We start from the raw sequence: 12,476 nt of genomic DNA, 5'->3' as shown, positions 1-12,476 counted from the left end.
CTATAAATATAGGCCCCTTCCTTGCAAAATTAAAGGATCCTCGGGTGGCCACATTAATCAACCTTGGAAATGTTTACATGTCTCGGGTTGATATTTTCGATGGCTCTGGACTTAATGATCATTGGTTTTCATGCCATGAGCTGGCATCCGATCAACGGTGAAGATGTTAGGCTTTTGACCGCTCCTAGTTGTGCCTCTCGGCCTCTTGGACGAGCTCTGCAACCCCTGCGACTAACCCTAATTAAATTTGCTCTGTTATTCCCATTCTGCCGACAATTTTGCAGAGGAAATACAGGTAATTCACTCATCACCTTATACACCAACCACATATCCTTTTTGAGGTGTTTTCCTCTCTATTCTTAGAATTTTTTCTCACATTCGACTGCAATTTATCTCCCAGGATTTTCCTTTACAGAAGTTAGTGAGTTATAGTCGTCCCAACGCATCTCTCTGAAGACCAGCCAACCCTCTTTAGGATTTGGCGCACAAACTGTCACATAGGTAATTTGAAATGTTGAGCTTCCTCATCACTAAATACTCTAAGGGGATATATTTCCCTATTGCTTGATTTGGCATTAATATTTTCCTTTCAGCTTCATGTTGCTAAACTCTTTTTTTTTATTTTTTTTAGGATGTCATGTTTCCAATTTTTTTTTATAGGATGTTGTTACAACTACAGGCAGGGTTGGAATTTGGATAACTCTTTACCAGTCCAACAATTTTTTTTTGACATTTTAGATCTTTATAGTACCCTTCAAAGAACATTATGTTAAAATTTTACCCTTCACTAGTGATGCTTGGATAATAAATTAAGCATTCACCAAAAAAATAAGTCAAAGATTACCTTTCTATAACACAATTATGTTAAAAATTTCACATATTTATCATAAAGAAAAATACAAAATGACCATAACACAAATGAGTTTTTGAATCTGATTATTTCCATACAATTAATAATGAGAAAATATTTTTTATTTTAAAATATCTTTTTATATCAAAATTTCTCAAGAACCAAATTGAAAATCAAATTAATTGTTAAAAATTAAAATAAAAGTACTTCATTGTAACTCTCATGCACAAAATTATATAGTTCTTCATAAGTGAATTTTTGGTATTTTGGACATTTTTAGACAACCATTTATTGTTTATTTAATTTATACTTCACCATATTATTTTTTATTTTTGTACATAGGCATATTATTATTTGTACACAATTGTTATTATTACTTCCAATTAGACTCAATTAAGTATCATTATTTACCTAAATTGTCAAATCCCAACCCTCATGAGGGCTACCATGAGGACTCCACTCAACTAAAGAAATCAACGCCTTTTGAAAATAATGTTGCATCCTATTGCACAACCCTTTTGAAAATAAGTTTTATCCCATTATATCGCTTTCCAAACTGCAGCTAGTGAAACTATTAACATAGATATACAATTACAAATGATTCATACATCATTAACTTGTAGCAAAAACTAGTTGAGTGAAAACAACCCTAAAATTGATTAAATTACATTTTAAACTCCCCCCCCGAAAGAGCTAGTACAATGCAAAGTTGATTAAATTACATTTTCGATTTCCATCCTACATTACAAGTTTATAGATTCTCTAATCATTTATGTCCCTCTTTCCCATATATTAAATAGTAAATCTATAGTCAATAAATACTCTATCCTCTTCCTCATCTTTTAAAGTATCCTTACCCTTTACCTTGGGCATGTCTATCGTGTCACGCTCATGTAATTTTAGTCATCTCATGGTGCACATATTATAATTTTCATGTGAAATTATAAGGTTTGCCTCTACTCCACTCCTAATGTCTCATCCTCAAACTAACTCCCTTTTTTTTGTTTGTTTTGTGTGCTAATTTCTTATCATTTTAAACTAACTCCTTTTCTTTCTTTGTTTTATGCGTCAATTTAGCATCATTTTAGAGCACAAATTGATATACTTCCTCTAAAATGCAACTTATGTAAATTTATCTCATTTTACGTCGTAAATTTTTAACATATTTGGGATGTTAGAATTCTTTTTTACTTGTGATTTTTATGTAAACTTATATCTCATAAAATGCCATAATATACACTTTATACTCTATTGCTCCAACACATTTTCACTCATTTTCCTTCTCTTACATTTGAATAACACTTTCAACTCCTTTATTTCATTTAGTTATTTCTTAGTGATAATTACAATTCATATCAAATTGAGACTAAATTTAATTGAGAATTTCTTGGCAAAGAAATATTAATTAAAACTAAAATTATTTTTATTTTTGTCCAAAATTTATTATGAAATGTTTAATAAATTTTAAATTAAACAATTAACATAAAAATAAAAACCAAAGGCTAGTGAAACTTATCACCTCAATTGGGATTTAATCACACCATTATAATAAATCAGGCGAACTTAATCATCTCCTCATAATTGGAAGTTAATCATCTCCTCCTAATTGGCACTTCACGACAATGTTATAATAAACCATACTTCATTTCAACACAATTAAAAAGATGTTACTTTACCTTATAATTAGCACTTCAAAACACGTTATAATAAACTATACTTACTTTTTATGTAAACACAATTAAAAAAATGTTAAAAATTTTAATGGTTAAAAATATAATTTAGAAGGAAGAATGAAAAAAGAACATAGATTTCTTTGTAGTATTAAAAAATGAAGTAACGGTTCCATTTGTACTTAATAAACACCATAATTAAATGTAACTTATGAGATTTATTTTTTATTTTTAATAATAAAAATAAATAATAATTTGCAAAATATTTATAATAAAAATACACTGAGCAAAAGTAAAAATATATAAGATATTTCGGACCAAAAAACACAAAAATCTAATAAAAGGATACTAATAAAAGATACGGCAACAAAAGTAAAAATACACAAGATGTTTCCGGCCGAAATGTACAAAAATTTATCTAAACAATCGAAAGGTCACCCTTTATAAAACTTCCTAACCTAAACACAACCCACTTTGCTAGTTCCGTCGTTTTGATTTGTTTACTTCACTTGTTTTGATTTAATTTTCATTGCTCCCAGATTTCGATATTTTTATTGGTTAATTTTTTAGTTAAATGACAATGAATAATGGTTTGAATGGTTTTTATTTGGTAATAAATGCACATGTAATAACCCGAAGATACATGAGCCAAAGAATAGTTAGACTGTTCAAATCCATTATCTCAAGTGCTATGATGGCGTCACTCGCCTGTCTAATTAATTCATTAGATACAACACAACACAGTGACCGACTTGCATCGCTACCGACTGCTGAATGGTGGAATTGAATGTAAATGGGGGAAATCATTAATTACATCGAAGAGTTGGAGCCTGCCAGAGCGTGAGAGGACAGCTATGGGAAAATATTGGTAAATAGGTGACTAGGTATAAAGACGTTTTTGAAAAAATTTAAACTGTCAAAATAACGTTCTGTAAATTTCAAAACACATCCTGTGAAACGCTAATGTAAAATTATTAAACGTATTTTACGGTCAAAGTGCCTTCTGACGGGCATTTTGCCCGTCAAATTCCAACCCTGAAGTCTATAGGTACACATTTTGTTTCCTTTACTTCTCTTCGTTCGGAGCGTCCGAATTTTCTTGACCTTTTACAGCATACAGGGTTTTAAGGTTTCCTTTTTGTTGTCGAATGTTTCGTGGGTTAGGGTTTGCACAGTGTCCACTTGTTGGGTTTGCTGAGCAACTCGTTGGAACTTAAATTTTCTATTGTCCAGGTTCTTGCTAACTATAATTTCATATTTGCCTCCAGGGATTCACCGAGAGGTCACAAGGGTTCCATTGCGCTACGGGTGAAACCCTTGTTTTTATCTGTTACCAACTTTTCCTTCTGCATCTGGTAAAGTCGTTACGGTTTTGGGACTCGAAAAGGCTTACCGTATATGAATACAGGGTTATGAATTGAGAGCATACATTCTATTGTTAGATTTTTAGCTTATAAACTTCTTCACCGTGCATGTTGCACGTTAATGCCGAATTTTATAATGCGTGTATATATATTTATATATTTCATTTGGATTGTTAATGTTTATATATAGTTTTTCGTATTAATCCCTTACGGTACCTCTGGTTATTGTATACTCGTTCAATTTTACAAACCCTATGAGCCTATGAATTATCTCAATATCTATTATTTGCTGGTTATTCTGATGTGTTATTCCACTTGGTTGTTTAAGCTGCAACTATGTATTAGAGTATTAGACAGTGCATGATATTTTTAATCTTTGCCTTGCATTTTTACGGATTATATAATATCATTTTTCTACAGAGACTTCTTCCATATTTTTCTTTTCTGGAAAGACATTTTGGTTCACAGTTTTTTAATATATATATATATATTCAAATCTTATGTTTCTTTACATACACATACGTAGGTATAGAATAGTCTTACATTACATTACATGCGCATATAATTATTAAACAATTTAAAACATTCTTCATATTTTCTTTAAAGATAATCCTTAAATATTTTACTTGGTAGGGAAACTCTCAGTGGGGCCTCCTCCTCTTTTCAGGACCTACTTGGCTTCTCCATACCTTCATGACCTACCTGCCCTCTCCATACCTTCATTTCAGGCTCAAGAGTGTCACTGGGCTGTTGGCATTTGCCCAACTTGGTCGGGAGGCTAACATCACTCATAGTTAAGGATAAAGATTCTAACCATACAGTTTTACGTTTATTCACACCAATACATTTTCACGATTTTTACGTTTATTCACAACAATACATTACATTACTCACAACAATACAATACATTACAATAAATTAGAGAAACAACTTTACACATTACAATAAATTAGGGAAACAACGGGAAAGAAACAATTTACATATTAGAAAAAATACACATAAATCACACCGGAAAAAAGAATGCTCCGACCAACCAATGAGAACCAGTAACCTCTAACGAAACTCCTCCCAAGCTAGTTTCATTTCTAGAACAATTTTTTTTTACATAGAGCTTACCAAGTCCACTTATGGCTTCTTTGACAACGCTAGGTCCATCCTATAGTTACACTGGCCACACGAGGTTTAGTTCCAAATTCCACTTTCCAACCAGCTCAAGAAAGTCATGCTTCTCTAGACAATGTCCTATCTCCAGGGAATCAAGCTAAACAAGTTTTTTTTTCTTCCCTTTGTTCCCCTCCAGCTAGGCTCTAAGTTCACACGGTTGCCACAAACATTTTCCCTCTCACCCTCTTGGATCCATTTTCCCTAAGGGAGGTTATTGTTTGCTATGTGAAACTCTCATTTAACATATTTTCGGCTGTAATTTTCATGGATGACCATATACAATATTTAGTAAATAAATTTAGAAAAGTAAACATTTATGTTTATCACTTCTTCATACCAATCCTTCAGCATGGTCATTTATTTTTACAAAATTAAGTTAAACATTTATTTTTATCACTTATTCATACCAAGCCTTCACCATGGCTCCACTTTTCCAAATAACTTCACAAAAATAAATTAGAATATTTACCATTCATTGGGTATTACAATTCACTTAATAATTATTGATAATTAAAAAAAATCTTAAAAACCTTATTCCAAAATAAACATACTTATCAACATTACAATACTGAAAATATATCATATTTATTTTGATAGTCCCTTTGAAGTTTTCAGATATATAAGTGTTCTCATGAAATATCATCATTCTTCCAAATTGAACAATTTATATTTATCCTAGGGCCCTCCAGGCTCCTGCCTATACATTGAATAATGAAGGGGCGTTCTGATTTTTCTCATTTTTTGCACACAAGAACCAAAACAAAAAACAAGACCTTGTCATTTCACTTCTACCTATCCCCACCTAGCTTGGAAGCTCTACTGCCAAAGCATAATCATCAACCACTCAAAGTCTACCACCTGTCACTACTAACACATCACCACTTGTCACCCATTACTGTTGTTTATGCATTGACATGGCTAGGTGGAACTATGAACCTTGGAACTTTGCTCAAACTTCAAAGCAGGATAACTCCTTATCCCTTAAGAGTTATACCAAGTGCCTTACACTGTTTGAAAGGTATCTAAGAGGAATATCCAACCAAACACCTTGCAAGACAATTTGAATGAGTCAACTCTAGACAAAATTCCTACAAAGATAGGTTATTAGTCTATATATCCAACAAATAATAACCACAAAAAAAAAAATTCAAATACCAAAAGAACATAATTAACAACACCAAAAAACTCCCCCTGATCTTGTATTCCCTTGACATCAATCATTAGGCATGACATCAATGAAAACAACATGTAATTTTCTCAGTAATCCCGCCCCCGCCTCCCACCCCCCTCCTCTTGGCATCATTGGAAATATGACCAAATATTGTAGGTCATTGATGGCAATACGATCATGTAGAAACACTCCTCCTAATATGATGTGGAAGTTGCTCACTCTTTAGTGCAACTTCTTGTTCACTTTCTCCCTATTCTTTTGAGAAGCTAATGGATAATCACACTCCCCCTTTGAACATTTACCATTTTCTCCGATCTTTGTTCACTTCTCTCCCTTTTGTGTTGTGTACTAGAATTATATGAATTGAGCACTAGACGATTGGTTATGAATTCCAATGTATGTTTAATCCACCGTTTTGATCATTCTTCCCCTAAAATCAAAATTGCACAAAATAAAAACAAATAGGGGCAGACATAGGAACCATGTATCTTTTTCAATGCATAGTAAATTGTAATAGGCTTTGGTCCCGTGAAACATGGTTGGATATTGCAATCTAAGTCTTCTACTGAAATCCCAGATAGATTAAAAATCAAAAAGCTCCCCCTTAATGCTTCATATCATTGAAACGTGCAACTTCCCATGACATGATACAAAGCTCTATATTTCATCGTTTTTCTCCTGCCAATATATTCAAGTATAACGACATGGTAAACAACTTAATATCTCAAAAGGTGATACTTAATTTGAATGTGCTTCATTTACTAATGCATAAAAGGGTTCTTGGAAATACTTAATAGACTAGTATTATCACACATGATGGGAATAGGATCACCAAATTAAACCTTCATGTCCTTGAGTGTTTTCTTCATCCAGAGGATCTCACTACAACAAGTAGTTATTGGTATATAATCAACTTCATCTGTATTTTGTAGTTATTGGTATATAATCAACTTCATCTGTAGATAAAGAAATAGAGTTTTGCTTCTTTCTTACCCAGGACACCAAATAATTCCCCAAGAAGAACTATGCACCACTTGTGCTCTTCCTATCATCGATGCTACCTACCAAATCTGCGTCAATATGTTACATTAAAGCGAACTTTTTACTTCTTCCTCTTGAAATGAGGAAAAAATCCTGCCGCAAGAAGGGAGATATCACCTAATCAAGATATGAAATACACTTTTGTTCGGTATGAAAATACTCACATGAATATGGGCATGGTTTCCTATACTAATCTATCCTAAAGAAATGATTAAAACTAATCTAAACTAGGGAGAATGTATGACATAAAAAAAAATTACAAGAAAATACGAACAAATTTATACGAACTATTGTGGTTTTAGGTCGGATTATATAATCCAATCAACAAGGGGGGGATTACCCAAATGCAGTCCTTAAAATGTTCAACAGTTGTTAGGGGTAGTAATTTTCCTGACTAATATCTGGGCTTAGTGAGCTGCTTCAAAATTTTGTGCTCGTGTTAAGATACATTTTCACTGATTATATATTGTTTTATTTTTTTAAGTTATTTAGATGCAATGTTCTCTTCTACCGTGGAAGAAAAGTGAAACTATTTCAGGAATGAGAGAGAGTCTGTAAGCTATCATGCGAATATTAAAAATGAAAATCTGTTTTACTTGAAGGCTGAAAATAAATATAATACTCTAAATAACTCAGTAAATCGCTATGCTAATCGTTTCAATGGAAAAGGAATAAAACACATTTCAATACATGTTTAGGAAATGATTAGAAGAATGAAATATTGCATAAATGGAACCATAAATGCATATAAAGAAATTGTAAAAGCATATTGTACACTGTGAATAGTGATGTATTCTAAATCGAATCCCAAGGTCTCCAAAACTTTGACTACAACTATGATTAAAAATATTAGTTTTCTTGAATTTAAAAGGATTTCCAACCCTTTCTCCAAGGAATAGGGTTGTATAAATAATAATACTACAATGAGACAATTTTTTCTTTTTAAAGATAGAAAATCATTGTATCTTGTACAAGGATTTTCTTACACATGAAATTTAGGTGTTAGAAATGTAGAGCACTATTGAGGAGGGTGGGGAGTGAATAAGTAGTGAAGGTTGATATAATTTTTTCACCAATTAAATAATCCCTTAAACATTCCAAAACTGAAGCACATAAGGAGATATTGGAGTATCAAATATAAGCACAAAACCATAAAACATTGAACACATGAGATACAAATATTTATGGTAGAAAACCCCCTTTGGGTCAAAAAACACGCTTGTTGCTATTGCATTTGCTCAAAATATCTTATTATTTTGCATGCAAATTCATTACATAGAAATATCAGCTAGCTATTACTAGTAAGTAAGTCTCTTTCTCAACTCACGACTTTGTGTAGAACTATCTGCTGGAATCATCCACAACCAATAAGCCTCGCTGAACTACTACTGGACGATGGAGAAAACTACTCCCTATACTGATTTTGCGAGACTCCACCAACTCTTCTTATCCATGTGGCTCTCATTTCAAAGGATTTTAGACTTGAACCATTGAACTACTCAACATGGACATCAGAACAAAAATTCAAAGCACGAAATCAAAACTCGAAAAGCAATACCACAATCTGAATCACAACCTCATTCAATACATAAATCACTGAACCACACCCTCCAAAAAAATCTCACTATAATAACCAATTTGATCACAAACTTATCATCAACATATATAAACTCAAATGAAATTATGCAACTACAATTCCAAATGCATCAGTAATGAAAACAAGTAGCTACACTATCATGTTTCTCTCTACTATACTGAAACTCCCTCTAATCATCCTTTGTACTAGCCTCTTTTTATTCGACATGAAATTTGATTGCTCGTTGTTATAGACATTTTTGTGCCTTACAGCATTGAGCATGAAATGTCCATAATCTAAGGGATCCAAAGTCCCTAAACATGTTGTTCCTACCCCTAGAGGAACAAGGCTAACAAACCATAGCAATTCACAGAAGTTCTCCACCAAAAACTGCTCAAAAACAAGTCAATTCAGGATCAATTCAGTGGCTCCACTAGCTGTCTGCGCTGAATGTCAAAGCCAACACTGGCTACCTGCACTGAATGTCAAAGGCAACACTGGCTACCTGCGCTGAGCGAGAGTTGACATGTGGCAAGCTCATTCCACGAGGTGTCAAGACCCAAGAAGCTTCCAAAATCGTCCTCAATGACACTTGCCTCAAGGAATTCGACTGGTGATGAGTAAGAGGTTCCAAATCTCCAAGTGGAAGCAAGAACCTCCAAGTGGAATCAAGAACTGACAGAGGAAGAGGACACTAGTCAGATCTCAAGCTGACTCATCCTCTCTCCAAACATCTATATATGGATCTCTCCTCCATGAGATCTAGAAGGCTGGAATTTTGTTATTGCAAAGAATTGCTGCTGGTTTGAGATTGGAATCACGGGGTGCTTAATGCTTTGAAGGGGGTGAAGATAGGAATTCCATTTGTTGGGAAGGAAATGCTGGATTGGAGCCCTCTGGGTTGTATCTCTTCCTGAACCTTGTTATTCATCAATAAAGCTATCTTGGTTTCTCCTATATACTGATGTATCTTTGATGTATGATTGCATTAGTATGTTTAGTTTATTTCTAATCCTGAACTAGTTATGAATATGAATCCATGTCTTGTGTAGTGTTCTCTTCTTGTGATCTTGCAGAAACCTCTTGAAGTTGGGCGAGCGAGAAGGCAAGTAGCTGGGAACCCGCAAAGAGAAGAGAGACCAGATCGAGGGACAAACGGAAGACACCGGTTAGTCCATCTATCTCTCTTCATTCTTAATTCATAAAGGAAGAATACTAGAATAGCTGTCTCTGTTTGTTGCTAAGGCACTGTCACACATTAGGTAGATAGGATCATCCTGCATAGGCATTTTTCCCCACAACACTCGTTCTTGCATAAAACACTTTGATATATCTCTCATATTCTATTTGAGTAGCTTTAGCTATATCATTTCTCTCTGAATGCCCTCTTAGTGGCATGATTTGACACACACACGATAACAACCTAATAACCTCATAGCATCCTCCTATTTATAATTTTTCTAAGATGATTAAATTATTAAATTCTACTAGTGTTGGAGCACTCAACAACTATGTTTTTTTTTTGTAAAGTTAAGCAGATCATATTAATTTTGTTGGATAAAATTACATAGATTCCTAGGAGTCAATGTGATCTCCCGGTGATATTGCTTCCAATGGATATATTCGCTGAAGATTGAGGTCGCTTCACTCAACAACTATGTTCATACAGTTGAATTGATCTGAATTCATCCCCTTGACTTGATCTTTCCACTAACTTCACTTAATGAGATATATTCTTCCCTTCAACCATCTTCTAGAAGTTATTTAACATGTTTATAACCTTCTAATGAAAAGTCCCGAACAATACAATCAGAAACAGCAACAAAATACCTAATATGCAGGAGGAATGCATAAAATTTCTAGTTTAGGCCACAGTTGCAGGGACTATACTAGCAATTTTTGGATGAAAAGATATAGACGCATTGAGGACACTCTATCCCAGTAGGTGTGTCAGAGCATAAGGGAAGTCAACTCCTTCAGCCCAAACATTTTCCAAACTACTCCACAACTTCTCTAGCACCTATACAACCTTCAAAAAATCAGTAACATGTCATTTAACTACTATACATATATAATAACATAATAAAAAATCAAACATCTCTAGCACTTGTCCAACTAACTCCAACAACTGTAAATGCTTTTCCAACTGTTATGCGTGATCAAGAACACAAAAAACACCTTTGCATCATGTCATCACTTGAATACCTAATTGGAAACATGACTACCCCATTGTACAACTTCCTTGGCATGAAACAACACTTCCGCATCAAAACACCAATGCAGCAAACCAATGAACACTCACCACAATCATGAGGAAAATCAATGAACACTCATCACAATCATGAATACTACCATCATCAATTTGACATCAAGCATATGATAGAAAGTACTAAGGTTGTTTTGATATTAGTTCCAATACTATAATGTCAGCAAGATCCCCCTTTGGCATTGATGTCAACTTCAACCTAATCTCCAACCTCTGAGGTGGATCTCCACACACTCTTTGCAAATATGAAGTTGATTTCCATACAATCCAAATTCTCTCCCTCTTTGACATTAATGGAAAATGGAAATACCAACACTAAAGAACAATGACAATAATGTGCCACATGAGAGAATGACCCCCCGCTATCATATTGAACACCATGATGATACAGGGATGGGACGAACCAAGGATGTCATTCGTGTAAGGTAATCATGTAAAAAAAGGAAATCATCTGCAAACATTTCTCTAGCCAAAACCATTCAACATCACATACTTAACATGTTCCCCCTAAGCATGTAATGGAGCTACAAACACACTCTCTTTGTTTATGTAGTAACACATCTGCTTCTTTTCAATAAAGCTCCTTTCCAAGTGCAAAAGACTACTCCTCATGAATGAGGACTCCAAATGAATTTGAGAAATGATATACAATGAAGTGCCATACATATACAAGGCTTAAAGGAGAAAATACATGGTTGTGATAAGTACATAAGACTAACTTATGATTCCACTAGAAACATAGATATCACTAACCAATGACTCTAAGGACCCAATATTACATCATTCACCCAATGTAATAGAGCTACTTCAGCGATATATTAAGACCTGACTTGGACACCCATTAGCCCATACATAGCTAATTTGATAAACTTTACATTACATGCTAGACACCATGGGTTTCTCCATGAGCAATAAAGTGGTGAGATAAAACAATAATGATACATGTCTTTTACATCTGGACACAATTGTGTTCTCCTCTATGCACGCACAATACAATGATATAACATAAGTGCATGGCATTAATGAGCAACAATATATGCTCCATACAACAACAACAATGAAGATACAATATGTGACATGTGCATCAAATGAAATATTAACATGAGAAATGACATAAGCTCTATATGTAGCAACAATAATATAAGTACTATACATAGCATATGGTAGTGTATGGCTACTCTCAACACCTCAACCATAAACAAGTATATCGCCATCAACATGCGGGTAACTCTCATTAATACCAAAAATTAAATCTTTGTAGCAAGACCATGATAGCCACCAACAACCACCAAGCTCCACATAGGCATCTACAAGATAATCATCTGATAGGAACAATATGAATGTTATGACCTAAGAATAGCAACATATAAATTT

Source organism: Pinus tabuliformis, chromosome 9 (genome assembly GCF_031772625.1).
Source record: "Pinus tabuliformis cultivar Carrire ecotype Pingquan chromosome 9, CPIR1, whole genome shotgun sequence".
Lineage (NCBI taxonomy): Eukaryota > Viridiplantae > Streptophyta > Pinopsida > Pinales > Pinaceae > Pinus > Pinus tabuliformis.
The sequence above is the reverse complement of the archived record's forward strand: the minus strand, read 5'-3'. Positions refer to the sequence as shown.